Here is a 22,544-nt window from a genome sequence, read left to right on the forward strand (position 1 = left end):
ATTTACAGTCTTCAAATGTATAGCAGACAACGTCCTAATAACACACATTAAGCGCTTTATTCGGGTCCATCTCATTTAATTGTGGTAAAGCGTTAAATGGGTTGTTGTTGTCTAAGTCATTTGAAGATACTTGGAAGTGATAACTAAAATCAGGTCAACATTGGCAGCTCCTCGTTTACTCATTTCTCCACTGCCAATTTCATCTCACCGCATCCGTCAACGCATACTGAATTGTATTGTTGTTCATTACAACGAAGAGTAGTCATCAACCACCCCATGGATAAGGGAGAGTATGGAAAGATATAGAAAGGCTTTGAGCGTTAGCTCGTTGAATGTTCCTGATGTGGCTTGATGTCGGTGTGGGAATAAAAACCGGATATCGAAGATAATTGTGCGTATGACGGACTCAACTGGAGTGTTGAGAAGAGTTTAATTAAAATGCAATTCATAAGATGTCAATAGAAATGCTACAAATATTTTTCTATGATAATGTGATATGTTTAAAGTAAAATATTGTAAAATTACAATTGTTTACAAATTTATAGACTAAGGACTTAGAATGTCTAGGCATTTTAAGTTTTTGTAGAAATTCAATAAAAATGAGTTGCTGTCGGCTACCTTAACAATCTTTCTAACACTTGCTAGATTTAGCCATTGCTCTTATTTTTCTTTCAGTTTCGTCAAAGGAAGAAATTTTGTGCAATATATGTCTTACGAAATTTGCGTTAGCTTTCTCTAACACATCATGACCCCTTGGTTTCTTCCGCCCATGTTGATGACAGCTGCGATATTGAATATTAATAGATTTCATGGAAGCCTTAATTATCTATGCCCAGACCAGACAAGACCATATTAAAGACAGATGAAAACTAACCCCCCATACGGAGTAAAAAGGAAAAGGGCAAATCATTGGAAACCTCTCATCTGTTTCCGAAAAAGCGACAGCTTTCCACTTTTGACATTTAAACCTATAAAACCAATTTCGTCGAAAGAACAAACAAACGAAAACGAGCGATAAACTTAAACAAGAACAACCAACCGACCAACAATATACAAACAAAAACAACAACTATACATAGCAGCAAAACAGAAAAAGGACCTGCAACAACAATCTCTTCATCGTCATCATCATCTACATCATCAACCTATTTACTAAACTATGTTATGTACTACTTTCGGATGTTGATAATAAAGATGATGATATGCCACAAACTTGTTCTTCTCCTTCTTGCTCAACCTCAGTTTGATGGTGAATTCCTTTGCCTAGTTCTACTCTATTGTCCTGGACTACGGACTTTCACATGCACCCACACCCATACAAAAAATACCCCCAACTGGCGAAACAAATTAAATTCCTATTTTTTCAAAAAAATAAAAAGAAAAGTTGACAATATCTCACAACAAGGACTTGCCCCACCTGACTCAAAGCCAAAGAATCAACGTAGTTTCAATTCTTTACTCCAGAATTTGAACACCATGGTCCAAAAGATATTTTGTTAAATTTTACTGTACGCAATGCGCAAAACAAAAATCGTCCGCAATAGAGTGAAGTGAATTCCTTGCTGCTTTGACAAAGCCAACAAAAACTTGGAGCATTTTTTTGGGGGCCATGCACCACACGAAGGCAGCTGTAACGTTTCAAACCATCATGTTTTGACCAAGCAGGCTTTGACCAACTATGCAGGCGTATACCACCCACTTACAGTTATGTTGAAAATTATAGTTTAAAATTTTATTGAGTCGATTCCCGACTTTGCATTTAAAAACAAGTTAAAGTGTTTCTCTTTATTGGCAGAAGATTATAACGGCTAAATCAGACGACAAAAGTTGGTTTCACCAGATATGCAGAGATGCTGGCAGATCGAAAACATCTGCGTACCAAGATACTTGCTTCTGCACGAGGAAGTAAGAGCTTTTGGTCGTTCGTGAAAAGAGTAAGGGGCAGTTCTTCATCTATTCCAACTCTTGTTAAAGATGTTCACTGACCCTGATGATAAGTCTAACCTGTTGGTTGATATATTTGCAGGGAACTCTTCACTGCCGGATAGCAATCAACCACTTCCCTCAATCGAAAATGTATCTGGTGGAGCATACCTGGCATCACTTTATCTGCCTTTTGACTCTCCGACACCGCCACCAACATCGGAGCTGCAACGGCTGGTGAGGAAAGCAAAACAGACAGGAAACGAGGTGCTAATAGGGTGCGATGCGAACTCTCACCACATTTCGTGGGGTAGCACCAACACTAATAAGCGGGGCCAAGCCCTGGCAGAGTTCTTGAATACTTACGACCTGATAACACTTAATATTGGTAACACCGCTACCTTTGCTAATAGGATTAGGGAGGAGGTATTAGATGTGACGATATATCCCGGAAATCTGATCGATGAGGTTCAGGATTGGAGGGTCTCCATGGAACACTCTTTCTCTGACTTCATTAGGTTTCAGAAAGAGGCAGACTATCTGGCGCCACGTCTGCCCAAAATTTTCACAGCTTGCCTAGGACTTTCATATACTCCGAAAGCCTGGCAGAAGGCAAGGGTTTATACCTAAGCCCGCCAAGGCAAGTTATGCGACACAAAAGGCCTACAAACCCATAAACCTTACGTCCTTTCTACTCCTATGGGTGACCATCATAAATTACCTATTACGGATGCTGACTGAGGAGGGATTTGATCCAGACGATTTTGTAATGCTTCTTAAAGGTAAGGATCCGAACAGAAGGGTCGTAAAGATCTTGCATATGGTATGTGACTGGGCTAGACCCAAGGGTCTCAATGTTAACCCAGAGAAGACCAAAAAAATATGCCTGTTCACGAGAAAGACGAAGGTGGGCCAATTTGAAGCACCACGGTTCCTCAACTAGACGATTTCTAAATCTGACAAGGTCAAATACTTAGGAGTGATCATGGATAGGAAACTTAATTGAAAGTGTCACATTGAGGAGCGCACTGAGAATGCTCACAGATGTTGGGCACTATGTTGATGGGCCGTAGGGTCGAAATGAGGCCTGAATCCGAGAATAGTCAACTGGCATGCTTACACCAATACTTACTTACGCCTCAGTAGTTTGGTGGACTGCTATGGAGAAAAAGTGCAACGTTAGGACAATACAACAAGTGCAGAGAACTTGTTGTCTTGGCATAGGCGGAGCGATCAGGACCACGCCCACTTGGGCACTGGAGACTATTAGATATCCGACCCATTAGCATACAGCTCATACCATCACGGTATAATCGTGGTGACGTTAGAAAAGCTGGAAGCAATGCAAGTGGTTTCCGATCGATTACCTGAGACAACACTTTAGCTCGAGTGTACTGCTGCCAGCCGCACTGTCTTGGACTGACGGAACCCTAGTATTGCCGTCTGGAAGATCATGTTACACGGATGGATCAAAGCTGGGAGACAGAGTGGGCTTGGGGGTTTACATTGAGAACCCAAGGACTGAGATCTATTTTAGACTGCCTTACCATAATACGGTCCTGCAGACAGAGATCTTGGGTGTGGTGCTAACCCCTAGTCGTCGAGTGTGAACATCTTTACGGACAGTAAAATGGCCATAAGGGCAATAACAACCAGGTGGGCAATGTCACGAACAGTCTTGCAGTGTAAGAAAGAGGTTAACGCCTTCTCTGAGGATGGCACAATCCGCATCATTTGGGTGTCGCGCCATAACGGAGTAAGGGGAATGAAAGGGCAGACGATTTGGTGGTGAAGGCCAGAGGACTGCCGCGCATGTAACACTGGGCAACAAATAAACAATCGGAAGAGCGGCGAAAATTCCATAGGGTGATCCCGATCGTGAGAGGACGAGGCTGAAAGGAAGCAAGAAGCAAGCATAGCTTTTGATGTCATAACGGGACACATAGGACTACGAGCAGACTTATGCAAAATCGGTGCGGCAAGCAATAGAATGAGGGAAAGATGATGAGACGTTGGAGCATTTCCTATGTTATTTCCCGGCTTTCGCGCCTAAAAGACACGGGTACTTAGTTGGGAACACAAAACCATACATAAACCAACTTAGGAAAGTGGTATGGAAAACAATTAACGTTTTTGAAAGTAGCACGGACTTCCTAACTTCAAAATTTCAATTCGAGATTACTGGCTTAGGTATATGTCCATAGTGTCATGGGGTGGATTAATATCCGCACCCTCTTTTCAACCTAACTTAACGTAAACTTCGCATTCATCAAGTATGTTTGTGCCAGTCCTTTGGCCTTTACAACCCAGTCGTCTGCCCCTTAATTCCCCTTTACTTCGCTTTAACCCGGCAAGCAGATGATGCAGATTGTGCCATACTCAATAAAGATTGTGCCATACTCGTGACTTTACTGTCTTGGTTGCTACTGCTTAACTCGATTTCCTCGCAAATATTCGCCTAGAGGAGCGTGTTATGTCTAGGCAGCCTGAAGCAGAATTCGATCTCTCGGTTTTCAATGTAAACTCCCAAACCTGTTCTCCTCTTTACCTATAGAGCCATCCGTGTAGCTTGAACTAAAAGATGACAATACCAGAATCCCATCAAACCAAGTGCTATCTCAGGAACCCCAAGTCAAACCTTTTGTCATCACTGCAGCCGCCGTCAACCTTTGTCTCCCACTAGTTTCGAGCCTTTTGGAGGACCTAGATTTTGAAGACCGGCCCACAGTGGGAGAAAATCGAAAAAAAACTAGTAAAAGATATGCCGTGTGAGAACGCGTAGAGATATATCTTTGAAATTTGGAATGGTAAGAGCTGAGCTATTAGCAAAATTTCAAGGCCCTGGGTTGTCCGGGCGCCTCTTTGCAGCCCCCTAAAGTTGGTCACCTCGTTATTTCGAAAATTTGTTGGGGCTGCCAAATCTTCATTTGTGGTCCTATTTCCATTTTTTTTCTGTTGGATAGTGTTAAAAAATCCCCACAAGTTGGCTTGATTTCGGGGGTATTCGACTTTAATTTTTTTTTGCAAGTTTGATCGAGACCTCATTGACGCCTCAAATTTTGAATAAGTGCTTTCTATTAGTGTAGGTCGGTAGAGATTGTAAATGGCCCAAATCGGTTCATGTTTTGATATAGCGGCCATATAAACCGATCTTGGTTCTTGACTTTTTGGGCTTCTAGCGCAATTTTTATCCGATTTAGCTGAAATTTTGCACGTAGTGTTTTTGTATCACTTCCAACAACTGTGCTAAGTATGGTTCAAATCGGTTCATAACCTGATATAGCTGCGTTAAAAACCGTTCTCCCGATTAGAATTCTGGAGCACCTATAGAGCTCCCTGGAGCTTCCATAGGACGCAATTCTGATCCGAGTTTGCTGAAATTTCGCACATACTGGTAAGCTTGCCAACAACTGTTCCAAATATGATCTAAATCGGTTGCTAGCTAACCTGATATAGCTGCCATATAAACCGATCTCCCAATTTCACTTTCTGAACATCTGGAGATGGCAATTATTACTCGATTTGACTGAAATTTAGGAGGTGGTGTTTTGCTATGACTTCTAACAGCCATAACAAGTACGGTCCATATCGATCAATAACTTGATAGAACTCATATATATTTGAAAGTCATTCAATGAAATTGACAAATGCGATCCATGGTGGAGGGTATATAAGACGTTAGGGGTTTGCCGAAAGGCACCCGGACAACCTAGGGCCTTGCAATTTAGCATACAATCTCGCTAACACCTCAGCTCTAACCATTCAAAATTTCAAAGGGATATCTGTACCCTTTCTCACACGGCATATTTTTTACTAGTTTTTTTTCGATTTTGCCCACTGTGCGGCTAACATTCGCCATGGGTTTGACGGTTTAAATATACAATTTCCCTTTTTACCACTTTCCCTTTTTAAAATTGTTAAAAAATACCACTTAAAAACAACTTCACCTACCTATATCTGAGAATACCATATACCTATATTGGGAGTTTCATTTAAAATTAAAACTATAGATGCCTCCAATCCTTTTACCTTCTACAAATTTCTTCATCGCTGTAGCTCTCTAGGCGGGGTATAACAACATCGTCAACTACTCTATCAACAAGGACAAGCAGTCATGGCAGCAACTAGCTTCAAAAGCAGCAGCAGCAACAACAACAATAACAATAGCCTAATACAAACAAGATTTTGACAAAACTCAAGGATGAGGAACGAGTGAAAAAGTAAAATTGCACAAAGGCAAAAACCAGCAGCATTTGCTGGAAATGAACGAACAGCAGAAACAGAAATGAAAGAATGTTTTTATCTTACGCACCTTGGCATGGGAGGAAGAGTGCACGCACAAATGGAGTCTTCCACAAACACACTCAACACACACACACACACGCACACATTTATTGAAGCGCCCACACACACTGCACAATCACATAGGCACACGTAGTACCAATGACAGGACCTAAATTTCTAGGGAATTGCTGGAGTAGTAACAACAACAACAATGATGCCAAAACAATTCAAGGGTATAGAAACAGGAAGAGACTATAGAACAAGAAAATAGCATATTGCGACCAAAAGCCTACAACAATAGCAAGCAACATCAGCGATATGGCATTACGCCAGCCAGCCAAAGCACATTGGTTTATTGAATGTAAAAAATGATTAAATTCGGCCGGGCCGAATCTTAAATACCATCCACCATGTAGGGGATTTGATACTGTATTTGAATTACTTTTCTAAATATATAAGAGATATATCTACAGATACAGTCCATGATAACCATTTGAAGTAAAGAAAAAGCGTGCAAAGTTCGGCCGAGCCAAATCTTATATACCCCCACCATGGATCGCATTTGTCGAGTTCTTTTCCCGGCATCTCTTCTTAGGCAAAACAAGAAGTAAAACAGAGAGATCGATTTATACTGGAGCTATATCAGGCTATAGACCGATTCAGACCATAATAAATACATATGTTGATGGCCATGGGAGGATCCGTCGGATTTCAGGCAAATCGGATATGAATTGCGCCCTCTAGAGGCTAAAGAAGTCAAATCCCCAGATCGGTTTATATGGCAGCTATATGAGATTATGAACCGATTTGAACCTAATTTAGAACAGTTGTTGGAAGTCATGGCGAAACACGTTGTGCAAAATGTCATTCCATTCGGATAAGAATTGGGTCCTCTAGACGCTCAAGAAGTCAAGACCCACGATCGGTTTATATGGCAGCTATATCAGGTTATTGACCGATTTGAACCTAATTTAGCAGTTGTTGGAAGTCAGGTTATAAACCGATTTGGACCGTACTTGACACAGTTGTTGGAAGTCGTAAGGAACACTGTGTGCAAAGTTTTAACCAAATCTGACTAAATTTGCGGCTTCCAGGGGCTCAAGAAGTCAAATCGGGAGATCGGTTTATATGGGAGCTATATCAGGTTCTTGATCGATTTAAATTATACTTGGCACAGTCGTTGGAAGTCATAAGAGGTGTTACAAAAGGATTGACTAGGTTAGTATACCCCCATCCTATGGTGGTGGGTATAAAAAGCTATGTCAAGTTATAGATCAATACAGACCGTATTTGTCATGGCTGTAAAAAGTCATAGAAAAATACCACCTCCAAAATATCAAACAAAACGGGTAATACTTGCTCCCTCCATAGGCTCCGGAAGTCAGTATGGGAGATCGGTTTATATGGCAGCTATATTAGGTTACAACCCGATTTAAAGTGGCACAGTTATTAAAAGTCAAAACTAAATTCAACGTACAGAATTTCGTCCAAATCGGGAGATCAGCATATATGACAGCTATATCAGGTTAAGCACTGATGTGACCCATACTCGAGGCAGTTGTTGGACTTCACACCAAAACACCGCGTGCAAAATTTTAACCAAATTTCAATAAAATCAGGTGATAATTGCGCTTTCAAGAGGCTCAAAAAGTCAAATCTGAAGATCGATTTATATGACAGCTATATCAGGATATAGGCCGATTGAACCATACTTGGTACAGATTTTAAAGTTATAAAAGATGAAACGTGCAAAATTTTAGCCAAATCGGATAAGCATTGCGCTCTCCAGAAGCTAAAGAAGTCACATCGGAAGATCGGTTTATATGGCAGCCATATCGGATTATGAACTTATTTATACCGTACTTAACACAAAATTGCGCCGTCTAGAAGCTCTAGAAATAGGGAGATCGGTTTATATGGCAGCTATATCAGGTAATGCACTAATGTGATCCATACTTGGCACAGTTGTTGGAAGTCACACCAAAACACAATTTTAGCCAAATTTCGAAATGTGCAAAATTTGAGCCAAATCGGATAAGAAGCTCAAGAAGTCAAATAGGCAGATCTGGCTAACATGACAGCTATACCCAAATCTGAGCCGATTCGGCCCATTAACATTACCAACCGACCTACAACAGTAAGAAGTATTTGAGCAAAATTTAAATCGCCTAGCTTTACTCTTTCGAAAGTTTGTGTGCTTTCTACAGACAAACAGACATACAGACGGACGGATATGACCAGATCGACTTAAAATGTCATGACGATCACGAATATGTATATACTTTATGGGGTCCTAAACGAATATTTCGAGGTGTTACAAACAGAATGACGAAATTATTATACCCACATCCTATGATGGAAGTTATAATTAGTATACCCCCGTCCTATGGTGAAGAGTATAAAATGTAACCTCGATAAAAGAAAGTCAGGAATTCAGTGCTACTTACAAAATCCCTTATTGTTTTCCATAACACGCCCCTAAGTTGGTTCTGGAATTGTGTCCCCACCTTAGTTCTGGCATCTGTTAGCCGCGAAAGCCGGGCAATGACATAGGAAATGCTCCAACGTCATACTCCCCACATGCCCTACGCATGTTAGCTATCCCTTGCCCCATCGATTTTTCATAAGTAAGCTCGTAGTCCCGTAATGATACTGAAAGCTATACTGACCTGCTTCTTACTTCCTTTCAGTAATGGCCTTGTCTTTCACGATCCCGATTTCCTACCGACCGTTTCGGACGGACTGTGATGACCCGAAAGGCCTCAGGTTAACCTAGTTTATTGACCAAATTCCCTGGCCTTAATAGTCAAATCATCTGCTCTTTCATTGGCCCTACTCCGCTATGGCCCGGCACCCCTACGATGCGGAACGTGAAATCCTCAGAGAAGGCTTTAATCACCTTCTCACACATCAAGACTGTTCGTGACCTTACAGTATTGGTTATTATTGCCCTGACGGCCAGTTAACGGCCCGTAAAAAGGTTCCCACTCGAGGTCCTCGCGTAAAACACAGCAACTCACACATTCCCTCGCCGGATTTCCAAACGTATTGTGGTCAGGCAGTTCAAAACAGATCTAAGTCCTTTGGGTCTCAATGTAGACCTTTCAGAAGGCAACACCATAGTTCGTTAATCCAAGTCTGTGCCGATGACAGCAGAGCCTCGCACTCAAGCTCAAGTGCCGTCTTAGGTATCCGATCGGAAACCTCTTCCATTCCTTCCAGCATTCCTTATGTCTCCTCGTTTATACCGCGATGTTTTGACCTGCTCCTATCCTCCATCCATTCTCCCATCGTCTTAAGCCTCATAGCCGCAGTTGCTGCCTCACTTTTAGTCTGTATGTCTATGGGTCGGATATCTAGAATAGTCTCCAGTGGCCTAGACAACATGTTCTCTGCACCTGTTTTTGTTGTAGCAGTTTGTTGTGTTCTATCTTTTGACTGCTTGATTCTGTTGAGTGTCAAGACCCAGAAACTCTGCGACTAAGATGGGGTGCGTCCACACGGATCTGGGTCTGAGTCGAGTGGGTCAGGCTGGGCAGTTAAACAGGTGGCGTATATGGTGTGGCCCCTGGTTACAATCCGCACATACATCTTGCACGTCGGCATCAATCCTTTCTCTGTGGGAGTTGAGGCGGCTGCATTCTGCCGGAACGTAATTGAGTCAGAACCATTCTGGTTTGCGTATTTGTAGTAAACAATGTGGCTGATGATTTGGTGGCAGATATCTGCAGATTTCTTGCAGCGAAATATGAGGCAAGTTCGTTGAGGTAGACGTTCAACCTATCGCAGATGTCAACAATGGGTGGGGGGCATGATGCCATGATCGTACAATCGTCCGCATATGATACGATCTCTATGCCGTCTGGAGGGGGTGGAATGGAGGATAGGTAGAGGTTAAACAGAGCCGGAGATATCACCCCACCTTGGGGGACTCTCTGTTGCACTCTACGGTGCTTCGAATTCTTATCCCTAAATTCCACGAATGACTGGCGACCACACAGATAATTCGCGACCCAGCGTTTTAGACCTGACTGAAGCGATGTGTTGGCGATGTCCTCAAATAGTTTGTTGAACCTATTGTATTATCCTTACACTGCACTTTTTCTCCATCGCAGTCCACCAAACTACTGAGGCGTAAGTATTGGACTATCCCCGAATGCAGGCCCCATTACTCGGTACGCTCCTGAAAGTAACACTACCAATTCAGTTTCCTGCCCAAGATCACTCCTAAGTCAGATGAAATCGTTTAATTGAAGAAACATGATGCGTCACCTTCGTCTTCCTTGTGAACAGGCAGATTTCAGTTAACATTGAGACCCCTAGGTCTAGCCCAGTCGTGAGCCATCTCCAAAACCCTTTTAGCACTTCTGCAAAGGTGATTCGAATCCATACCCCTTAAACGTATTATTACATGGCCTGCATAGCAGACGTGTTCAACAACCGTCCTCAGTCAGCAACCGTAATAGGTTACTCATGAGAGTTGTGATCAAATGCCCCCTGTGGCGTGCCCTATGTCACTTTCTGCCTTATATTTATGTCATGGGACAATTTATCCACCTGTTCCTTGTCATTTGGTTTACCCAGTCTCTAAGGACCCAGTCCACCAGGTACTGCTCTAAGGATTGGATCAATGTGTGGGCATCGTCTTGGCTTCGGAGGATTTTTCTATTTTGTGCATAATCTCGCTCAGAGCAGTCTCCACCAACCTTCCCCTGGCATAAGCATTCTGTTTGTATTTGAGCAGTTCGCTGAATATCCTACTCTTTATCGCCATATCTACAATACGTGCCATGGTTTTGAGTACAAAGGACGTACAAAGGAGGTACAAAGGCTTGTATAGGCCCACATCTATCAGCATGCAAAATGAAGGCCGATTGATTGTGCCCTACATAATATGGTACATAGAATTTGGGGAGAGGCGACTCTACTTTGGGTGCCCTTCTGTACCTTAAGGAGATTTCTAACAACGGGAAGTTAGAATTCATACACAACTCTCTGATGAACATTATGAACTCTCCTCTCCTGCTAAATTGGTTTAATACGATGCTGAAGGCAGGTTTACCAACGCATCACAAGCGAGTTGGATCTCCATTGAGCAAAAGGTTCAGCGCTATTAGGGAGAACCATTACATCAAGCGGCATATCATGGCCGGTCTGGAAAACATTCATGCAGGCACGGTAGCAGATGTCGCGAATAGCTATCGGGTGAATGTGGTCCTTGGAGAACTCGCTCCACCCATTGCACTTGAAGAAATTTACCTTCCCCGCAAACCAGAGGCCACCGGGCCAGGAGTCTTCATAGAGTTTAGGAGTTATGGATTTATAAAGGGTTGCGGTGGATGTAGCTTCTTTATGGTAGAGGTGTTCGGGATCTTGTAGGCTCTGGAAAAGATTTTGTTGTAGGAGCGACTGCCTGACTATCATGTTATTCGTGGACAATCAAATGGTTTTAATATCTCAGGCGTCAGGCCATGTGAAACATTTTCGATGGAAGGATATTAAGCTTTACTGGGACCCGGACGATCGACGTGTGACGGCATTGAAACGGCTGACGATCTATCAAAGAATGGCTGGCTGATGAGTGCTGATCATGCGTATACTTCTTTGACTTCGCTCTCCGCAAAGAGGTGTCACGCCTTTCGAGCTCGGCTTTCAAAAGTAGCCCACTTATCATTGAGCTAAAAAAAATAATCGGACAGCACTTGTTCCCTAATGAAATGATCATGGGCAAATTTGCATTTTCAGGCATATCATTATAGGTGAACACCTCTTTTCTTGTCTGGATTGTTTTTAGAACATAACCCTCTTGCTGTTCTGGACTACTATAGACCCTAAAGTGGCTGGTTTCCCTTCCCTATTCATTCTGCTGTCTTTCACAGCACTGTAGTCGAACTTCATCAGTATTCTACTTCTTTTCTTTTTTTGGACGAAAGCAATGGTCGTAAGGTTCCCGAGTGAAGCGATCCCCTAAAGTCTACATAATTCGCCTTTTCTGGGTGCCGGTCCAAAAAGATATTCCAGGAAATCATAGACTGGACGAGCTTGCGAGACTTGGAACTACCTTAAACATTCCAGTGGAACTGGAATCTGTGGGTATGCCTTATGCGACATGTAAGCTAAGTCTTCAGTATCAGACCCGAAGGGCAACTAATGATAAACGGTCACTAAGGAGGGGTTGTGAACATGCCATAATTATGTGGCCTAATCTAGATTTGAAGATGGCCAAATCCGATTTGCTGTCGCTGACTGGAACAGACATCTCAGTCATAGTGTCCGTCATGACAGGTCACTGTCTGATCGAAAAACATGCTGACAGACTGAAGGTTGTCAGTAACGACTTTTGCGGAAGCTATGAGGACGCCGAAGAAGAAGAAACTATAGAACATATGTGACCCGCACTGGCAGTCAGAAATGGTTCCACTTTAGGTTTTCATTTTTTTTTTTGAGAACTTGTCTGATTTAGCGGATGTGAAAATTTGCAAGTAGTTGGGCTTTTTAAAGCAATCTGACTGATTCAACGGTAGGAACTAGAAGGCTTCTGTGGTATCAAAATGGACGAAAACGTCTAAGTAAGTTTGATGGCAAACTGCCACTTAAACCTAACCTAACCTATGGTATACAGCACATGGAGCCAGATTATGTTAGAATTTACAAACTTCAAGAATTTATAAGGTGGCCACTGTGGGCAGAGGTTAGCATGACCGCTTATGATGCTCAATGCCTGAGTTTGAAGCCAGGTAAGAATATTGAAGAAACATTTTGGGGGTGTCTGCCCTCTCACTAATATATATGAGATATTCAGTCGATTTAAAACTCTCTTCTAAGAGGTATCACTCTGCGGCACGCCGTTCAAACATGCCCATAAAAAGCAGCTCAATTATTATTGGGCTAAACATTTTAATCGGACAGCTCGCAATGGTAGTACATCCATCGTTGCTTCATGGAATTTTCATAGTTAATTTGCAATATTGTTGATCAGGCAATTTCTTTTCAATAACTTTTTAATAAACATATCTTTCTACTTAACATTATTCTCATGGTCATTAAGCTCGACTCCACGTTGTAGAAAAAAACAACTAAGAAATCATACATATACACGACCGGCCTTTGGTAGGATAGCATAAATGATAGCACAAATATTGCAATGATATATCAAATTTATGGGGTCGGAAATCAATATTTCAAACCCTTACCTACAGGTGTATACAGATTGTCTACGATTGAAAAAAGTGCCTATTAATCCAATGTGTCCCTCTACCTAATCGGAAACAGCAATGTGTTGTTGTTGCTGCTGCTGCCTTTGTTGCTTCCTACATTTTGGGTAGTTGGCTGTGTTATCAGCAACGTTAAAGTTAAAGTCTTGCATTAACGTGAATTATATACATTGGGCACAGCATAGAAATTTATAAACTGCCACACGCAACAAAACCAGAAACGCAACCGACCCATTAAAGCCACCACTGGAGGCTCTTCAAAGCACCAACAAACCCCCAACTCTAATGCCACATTCAACTCATTCCACTTCACATCACTCTAACAATGCCACTAGCTGCCTCCACCCCAACCACTGCCTCGTACCAGAACAGGAGCAATTCGAAATAACCACCTCCCACCACAGAGCTCAAACAAAAATGCGTTTGTAGAACTGAATTTGTAGTCATTGTCCCGTTGCGTTGCCTAAACAACGTTAAGAGGATGTGGCTGTGGATGTGAATGGCCCAACAACAACAACAACAACCCTCTTGGTGTGTATTATGGCTTTGCATTCGCTGCCGTTTATGGCCTGTGAATGTTAGTGTCCGTGTCCGTGTCGTTGGCCGGACGCACGGACGGACAAACGAACGGATGTCTTTGAATGTGTATACGCTTGTGTGTGTGTGTGTGTGCGAGAGAGAGTGTGTGTAAGTTATTGTTGTTGCTTCCCATATATTTTTCTTGTTTTTTGTTTTTCTCGTTTCGTTCGCATAATGCCTTTAAATCCCACTTAACAGTTGGCAACTCTCTGTCCTGCTCCCCTTGGCTATGGCCGAGAAACAAAAGTGCGTTCTTAAACGTCCTTGATTCTTGCATTAAGAATTGCGTTAGCCCCAAAAACCTTCCAGCACACGCACACTCTCACCCAAAGCAACCCAAACAGAACTTATGGTTGCTCGCACTCAAACACATATACACACACACACAAACAACAATATTCACTGCTCTTCAACTTCCGTTCAGACCTTTCAAACACCAAAAAGAGCTTTCAATTGAATTGAATAGCAGGCAGAGCTGCGAGCACTCAATGGACTGCACAACAACATTCCGAAAGAGAAAGTTAAAGAGAAATTCGTATTTTGGATGCGTAAACTGGTGGGTGGGTGGATGGCTGCTTGTGTGGTGGGTGGAAGCAATGACTGGTCCTAATAGTGGTGCAGAAGATATACAATTAAATGCGTGTGTATGCAGCAGCACTTCAAGAATGCTGAAAATGTAAAAAATACATAAGCAGCAACTGCGTACGGTATGTACTTTGAAAATGCTGCTCGAAATGTATTCTATGGTACTTTAAATTGGAATTGTTGTTATCGAAAGTATTCGTAGAGCCATGTTTTAAAGGGTCATGGTGCAAAAATGCTTATTCCGTACAGCAATTTTTGGATAATTGAAGATTTTGCATTTTGCCCTTTTCGATAAACATTTTTTAGAAAAACTTTTTACCAAAGCACAAATTAAATAGGGTTTTGTCATACGCTTTACAGCTTAAAGCATTACTTATTCCGATCTTCTTAAAGAGTCTATGTCAAATAAAGTAATAGGAGAATTTAACCGCATTATAGCCTGAGAGTCCGAACTTACTTCCTCTTAGAGTGCACAACAAGCCGATTATTGGCTTACGCGTATGATCATAGTGGCATGGGGCGGATTAATTTTCGCACCCTCTTTTCAACCTAAGCTATCCTACCTCCCTCATTATTAGTCTCTCCTTTCTGATACGCCATGACACGATCAGGATATCTTTTGATTCCAAGTTACGGTTTTGATTGGCTTCAACTTCAACAGATTCGAGTTCCAAATAAGAACTATGCGAGTTCCACATAAGAACTATAACATGTAAGACGGGCTAAGCCTACCGAATCTTGGGAACGCACCACCATGGACTCTGCAAAAAACATACACTAATTAAATCAGTTTCTAACTGAATTATTTTTCAGCTATAAAATCGGATAATGATCGAGGCTAATGGCCTTATGGATCTCAAAAAGGCATACGGGATATAGATTATATGGGGGAGGATCTTTTGCCAGTGATACAAAAGATGCTTCAACTCCTTCACGTCATCGTACAACCTGTAAAAGCCTTCCTCTCAGTACCAAGATGAGCGATCTCAGCATTTGTCGCCGTGCAACCCGCAACACAAGCCCACGCCTCATTAGTGCGGTGAAAGTAGAATCCGTCCACCCTACCAAGAAGCGTCAAACAGTGACCAATTTCTGGCCAGATTGTCAGACGCTTCGTTCTTCACCAACCTTTGATGGCCCGGGACCCAGAAGCCAGCCATATATCGCATATCCTTTAGGATTGCGAAGACCGCGAAGACTTCCACCCGAAAGACGCTGCAGCCATCCAGCAGTCTATATGATTTCCTGATTTTAAAGAATTCAATGAAGACTCTTACCTGAAACCCCTGGGTTCCTTCCCCGACTTAGTTTCGGGACAAAAATCATGCACAAGCACTTGGCCTCTAAGGAAAGCGGTAGCTCCACCCCATCCGAACAGTTCTACTAAAAACGCCCAACTTTCTCCTCTTGATGAAAAGTACCAGTTCAGTCTTTCTGGGGTTTATGCTAAAACAGTTGGCCCTGGCCCTTTCCCATAGTTTCCTCAACGAACGAGGGACGTAACGGTAGAAAGGAAACGGCACCATGCATGATCACGACGTCATCCGCGAAGGGAACAGCCTTTATCGTCCCTTCTTAAAAGACAACAGATTTCTGTTAAAAACCACAATTACAAACTTTCTATCCGAGCGTTCATAATGCAGCCTTTTAGGGTCGTACTAACCAAATTCCACAAACGTGAGGATCCATTCACGTCCACCATGCCATGTATGAACCTCAACTTCACGTTATTAAAAGGGCCCATTCTATGTCGAGAAGGCCGGGTCAATGAACAAAGATTTTATATCTGACTTTATCTCCAATGAAACACGACTTCAAATTTGTATGGTCAAATATGTGTACTACTTCCAATTGTCTTCCATTTGAATCCCCATTGTCCGCTTGTTATACCCACCACCGAAGGATGGGGGTATATTCATTTGGCCATTCCGTTTGCAACACATCGAAATATCCATTTCCTACCCTGTAAAGTAAATATTCTTGAACGTCGTTAAAATCTAAGACGATCTAGCCATGTTCGTCTGTCTATCCAAATCACGCGACAGTCTTTAAAAAAAATTATATTAATCTGAAACTTTCCATAGATTCTTCCCTCACCCCCCAAAAAAACCGCAACAGGACACCTTCACCGCTTTGGGCAATATAGGCACCAAATGAAAGGTAAAGGAAAGGTAAGGTAAAGTTGAATACAAATCTGATATAAAAATGTATTCCCTTGTGTTTGAGGGGCCTTCCCATCCTCCAAAACCCCCCAGTAGGGCATATGTACGTATTGAGACAATATGGATATCAAATGAAAGGTATTTAAAAGTAGAATAACAATGTGATATAGACATTTAATCCTTGGTGTCTAAATCGCCTCCCCACCCCTAAAACCCCTCAACAGAACATATTTACCTATTGGGATAATATGGGTATCAAATGAAAGGTATTTGAAAGTTGAGCACACATCTGTTATATAGATCTGGTCCAAGGTGTCTACGGGGCTTCTCGAACTTTAAAAACTCTCAAAACGGCATTGGACATTCTAAAGTCACAAAATGGTTATCAAATAAAAGTTCTCTAGGAGTTGTCTGGAACCGGCCCACCCACTAAATACTCTTCAACAGGACGTGCAGTTCGATCGGGATAATATGGTAATTAAAAGAAAGGTCTATAACGGTAGAGTTAGAATCTAATGTTGATATAAAGATCCAAGTATCTGGGTCACGCCCTGCCGTTCAGCAGGAGCTGTTGATCGCAATGATAAAGGACTCAAATAAATGGTCTTTCGGGTCTTACAACCGGCAGGATCGGCCCTCTCCTTGCAATATAAACAACACCAACACCAACTGAAAACATATCGTACACAAATGAAAGGACGTGTCAGAAGGCAATCCTCCTCCCCCCATCCTACCCAAAACAAAAAGGCATTCAAAATAATGTATGAAGGCCGATCAGGATAGAATAGGACAGCAATGAAAGGTCTATGGTAGTAGAATACACTATTTGTCCTCAAATTAGAATAGACACAGGGAGGACCTGCGGATCTTTAAAAATGTGCTATCCCAAGTGGTAGCTTTAAGATACAATACAATACAAAAAAATAATTAGGGTGGGAGCCTCAAAACTCTATGACATTTCTTTTGAGTCCCATATTGTCCCGATCGACGTTCTATACTACTCTTCTTCTATAGACCATTCATTTTAGAGTGGGGCGTTTCCCTCTTTTAATTATCTGGATATTTGAATGTCAAATTTTTGTTTTCAAGTAGGATAGGTTAGGTTGAAAAGAGGGTGTGCATATTAGTCCGCTCCAAACATCTTAGCCAGTAATCGGCTTGTTGTGCAGTCTAACTACTATAAAAGTAGGTTAGGTTAGGTATGGTTTTAGTGACAGTCTACCATCAGACTCACTTAGACGTTTTCGTCCATTGTGGTACCACAGGAACAGAATAAGGAAGGTGCATTCTAGTTCCTACAGTTGAACTATCCAGATCGCTTTCAAAACCCCAACAACTTGCGAATGTTCACATCCGTTAAATCAGACAGATTCTCAAAGAAATGAGAACCCAAAGTGGAACTCCTTCTGACTGCAAGTGCGAGACATACACACAGAAGGTTATCTTTTGTCTTTTCTTCTGATATGTCGTCACAGCTTCTGCAAAAGTCGTTGCTGACAACCTTCAGTCAGTCAACATGTATTCCGATTAGACAGTGACCTGTCATAACGGACACAATGGCTGAGAAGTCTGTTCTAGTCAGTGATAGCAAAGCGGGAGATCTCTTCATGTCTAGATTAGGCCACATAGTTTTGGAATGCTCACAGCCCCCTTTTTGCCGCCATCTATCATTCGTTATTCTTCGGGCCTGATCCTGAAAACTTAGCTTACATGTCGCTAGATGCATACCCACAGATTCCGGTTTCCCTGGAATGTGTAAGGTAGTTCCTAGTCTCGCAAGCTCGTCCGCTTTACAGTTCCCTGGGATATCTCTGCGACCCGGCACCCAGAACAGGTTAATTTTGAACTGTTCACCCATCTCGTTAAGAGATCTGCGTCAGTCGAGGGCGGTTTTTGTGTTCAGAAATACGTTCACCAAGGATTTAATGGCTGCCTGGCCGTCTGAGAAGATATTTATGCCAATCGTCGTGATGACATTATATCTTAGCCATTCCACCACTTCCTTAATTGGAAGGATCTCTGCTTGATACACACTGCAGTGGTCGGATAACCGATAAGACCAGTTCTAGATCTTTAGAGTACATCCCAAAGCCCACGTCTAGTTTGGTACCATCCGTTTAGAAGTCTATGTAACTTCTGTTACCAGGGATACCGTAGTTTCAATTGGATCTATCAGGAATAGTGCTACAGTAACTTTTACAAAAAAAGCAGCGCAGGTGGGGTGTAAACCACACTGCCTGGAACGTCGGATATTGTATCAAGGATAACACAGTGTCCGTAGCCGCCATATGATCAGAGAGAAAGATCCCTTAGACTAAAGGCAGTGGTCGCAGCAATTTGTCTAGCCACAATGTCTAGATGTAGATTAAATTCAGTGCATCAGATGATGTCTTCCTCAGAGCGGCTGTGATGCACAAACAAACCATTCTTGGGATCTGGTTAAGTATTGAGCAGTAGATGGATTTTTGAAGCGTCGTCCACCAGACTACAACACCATATAGCATTATAGGTCTGACAACTGCCCCCATATAGCATTATTGGTCTAAACCCCCAACTTTTGCCAATGGCTCTCTAGCAGGTGTAAAGGGCAAGCGTTGCCTTTCTTGCCATTTTCAAAATGTTGGAAAGAGCTAGAAAGCAGCCTCGAAAAAAAATGTAAGTCAGGAATTCCGCGCTATTTACAAAATCGCTGTTTGTTTTCCATATTACGCCACTAAGTTGGTTCAAGTCTGGTAATGTGTAATGTCCCCATTTAAGGGTCTGTGTCTATTAGCCATATAGGATAGGCTTAGACGTATCATCATCCCCCCACATGCCCTAAACATGCACTTGCCGCACCGATTTTGAATAACTGAGCTCGTTGTCCTATGTGTTAATAGGTACCCTACGGGAAATGGGAGACAGGTTCCAAACTTGTCACGAGATAGGTGCTCTGGTGATAAGGACCGGCCCCAGTTATCGTTCCCTTATATATAAGGGTTTATATATAAAGGTTTGTCGCTCGAGCTGACAAATGGAGACATTCTAACACCGCACGACCTGGGACAGTTCGAAAAGGATGAGTATACTTTGCAAGTATTCTTAAGGGATATGACATTAGTAAGCAAATATATTTAAAGGATAAGCAATTTTTAACAATAATTAAGCGATTTTATTAAAAATTAGTTAACACTATACCACCTCACGCATTCCGTAATCGCACGGATCTCCGCCTGCGGACAGAACTCATAAATAAACCAGTAAGGAAAGGCAAAAGTCGGGCGGCGCCGACTATATAATACTCTACACCGAGTCTACGTAATACTTTTAATAAAACACTTATATCAAAATTTAGTCAGACGTTATTTTTGCATCTATTGATTGTACAAAAATTGTGGCTTCTACAGCCGTAAAAGTCGAAACGCATAAAAGATATATATGGGATTTTTATCTAAATCTGATTCGATTTTGATGACCTTTTTTGCATGTAGTGCGACGTCAAATAAAATATCTCCTGCAAAATTTTGTAAGGATGGGACCAAAATTGTGGCTAATACAGCTTTAAAAGGGCATATCGGATGAAAAATATATATGGGAGCTATATATAAATCTGATCCGATTCTGATGAAATTTTGTACACATACCAGAGGGTGAGAAAAAAAGAACCTGGTGCTAAATTTGGTAAAGATCTGACCAAAATTGTGCCTTCTACAGTCTTAAAAGACCATATCGGATGAAAGGTATATATGGGAGCTATATATAAATCTGATCCGATTCTGATGAAATTTTGCACACATATTGGGACCTTAAAAAAAAAAGCACATCGTGCCAAATTTGGTAAAGATCGGGCCGAAATGGTGCATTCTAGTCTTAAAAGACCATATCGGTTGAACAATATATATGGGAGCTATATATAAATGTGATCCGATTCTGATGAAATTTTGCACATATATTGGGACGTTACAAAAGGCACTTCGTGCTAAATTTGGTAAAGATCAGACCAAAGTGTGCCTTCTACAGCCTTTATAGGTCAAATCGGATGTAAGTTATATATTGGAGCTATATCTAAATCTAAATTTTGTGAAAATCGGACAAAAATGATTACAAGAATACATGGACAGACAGACAGACGGACGGACAGACAGACGGACGGACGGACGGATAGACGGACGGACAGACGGACAAACGGAAAGACGGACAGATGGACGGACGGACAGACTGACATAGCTTAATCGAATCAGGAAGTGATTCTAAGCCGATCCGTATACTTATCGATGGGTCTAGCTCTTCTCCTTCTTAGCGTTGGAAACAAATGCACAAATCTATAATATCCTGTACCACAGTGTTGGTGTAGGGTATAAAGAGAAGACTTTTTTTGTGAAATTTGGAATTGTGAAATTTAGAATTGGTAATTTTTAGAAGAATCCATTTCCATTCCTTGGCCCTACTGAATTTAACTTCTCCACATCTGATTACTATTTTAAATTAATAAATACCAAACCAATTTTATTTTGAAAATGACAATAAGCTCGTCTTACAGTATTAATGGGGTCACAACCATAAGCATATGCATATAATTATGGACATTTTCATCGCGTGTTTGGACCAATTCGAATTTTTATAGATTTTTGTTTTTTTTTTGAGAATAGGAAAACCAATGCACGAATGTGACCACCAAAAACTATGCAAACGATTTATATACAAGTAATAAAACCCATTTTCTATATACATAAAATATAGCCATCAACAAGAAAAACACACACAGACCGGAAATCCAAACAACACGGAAGTCTATGTTGGTGTACAAATGTAGGACTCGATAAGAAGGTAAAAATAGCGGCAAAAATAAAAACAAAGAGGACGAGCTATTCGTCTTCTACATGTGTGCGTGTGTGTATTTGTGTGAGTGGGTGTGAGATGAAAAAGGGGGGGAGAGAGATTAGTAACGTAACGTAAACAATGCAAACAGAAAGAGAGACAAAAATAAAATACAAATGTTGAGGTAATATTGAATTTTTAAGGCTTGGCGCGCGCAATAAAAAGCAGCAGTGGCGCCGACAACGTCAATGCGATAATAGAACGTTAATGAGGTTTACGATGCGTCGTCATGAAAAAAAGGGAAAGTGATTTCTTTGCCTTTGCATTGTTTTTATAATTTACTTTGCCCATGTGTTTGAGTGAGTGTGTAACATTTTAAAAAGCTTTGAGATATACAGAGAGAGAGGTGGAGAATGAGAGAATTGCAGTGAGATTTAATGCAAGAGAGGAGTATGCGCCCTAGCTGTAATTTAGCGGCAAAATTTATGAGATATACCACAAAATGCAGTCGCAGGCAACAGCAAGACTTCAAATGAAAGGGTTATATGGACTTTTCTCTCTCTCTCTCTCACTCTCTCTCTGAGAGCTGAGACATGCAAACCGAAATGTCATGACTTTGCCAGCCATGTTTTGCTTATATCATTGGTGTGGTAATACTAGTTCTCTGTTTTAGCCTTTATCAACAGACTTATCTCTCTCTCCTCCTCTGTTTTTCTCTCTCTCACTGACTCGCTCTTCCTCTCTCGAAGTGTGTGCGTTGGTATGTTATAGTTTTTATAGCTGAAATGTCCTTGGCAAAGCATCAAAATGAAGGATACTTTTATGCAGCTGCGCAGCTAACGTCATTATTAGATCCTTCGCCCTGTTTTTGGTTTGTATGTGTGTGTGTGTGTGTGTGCGCTTGTGTTTGCGTGTCATTTGAAATGTATTTGTGCACAACTGACAGTGTAGACCTTTTGTTCCCATGGCATTTCTTTAAGACATTATCTCTTGCTTACGT

Source organism: Stomoxys calcitrans, chromosome 3 (genome assembly GCF_963082655.1).
Source record: "Stomoxys calcitrans chromosome 3, idStoCalc2.1, whole genome shotgun sequence".
In the NCBI taxonomy this organism is placed as follows: Eukaryota; Metazoa; Arthropoda; class Insecta; order Diptera; family Muscidae; genus Stomoxys; species Stomoxys calcitrans.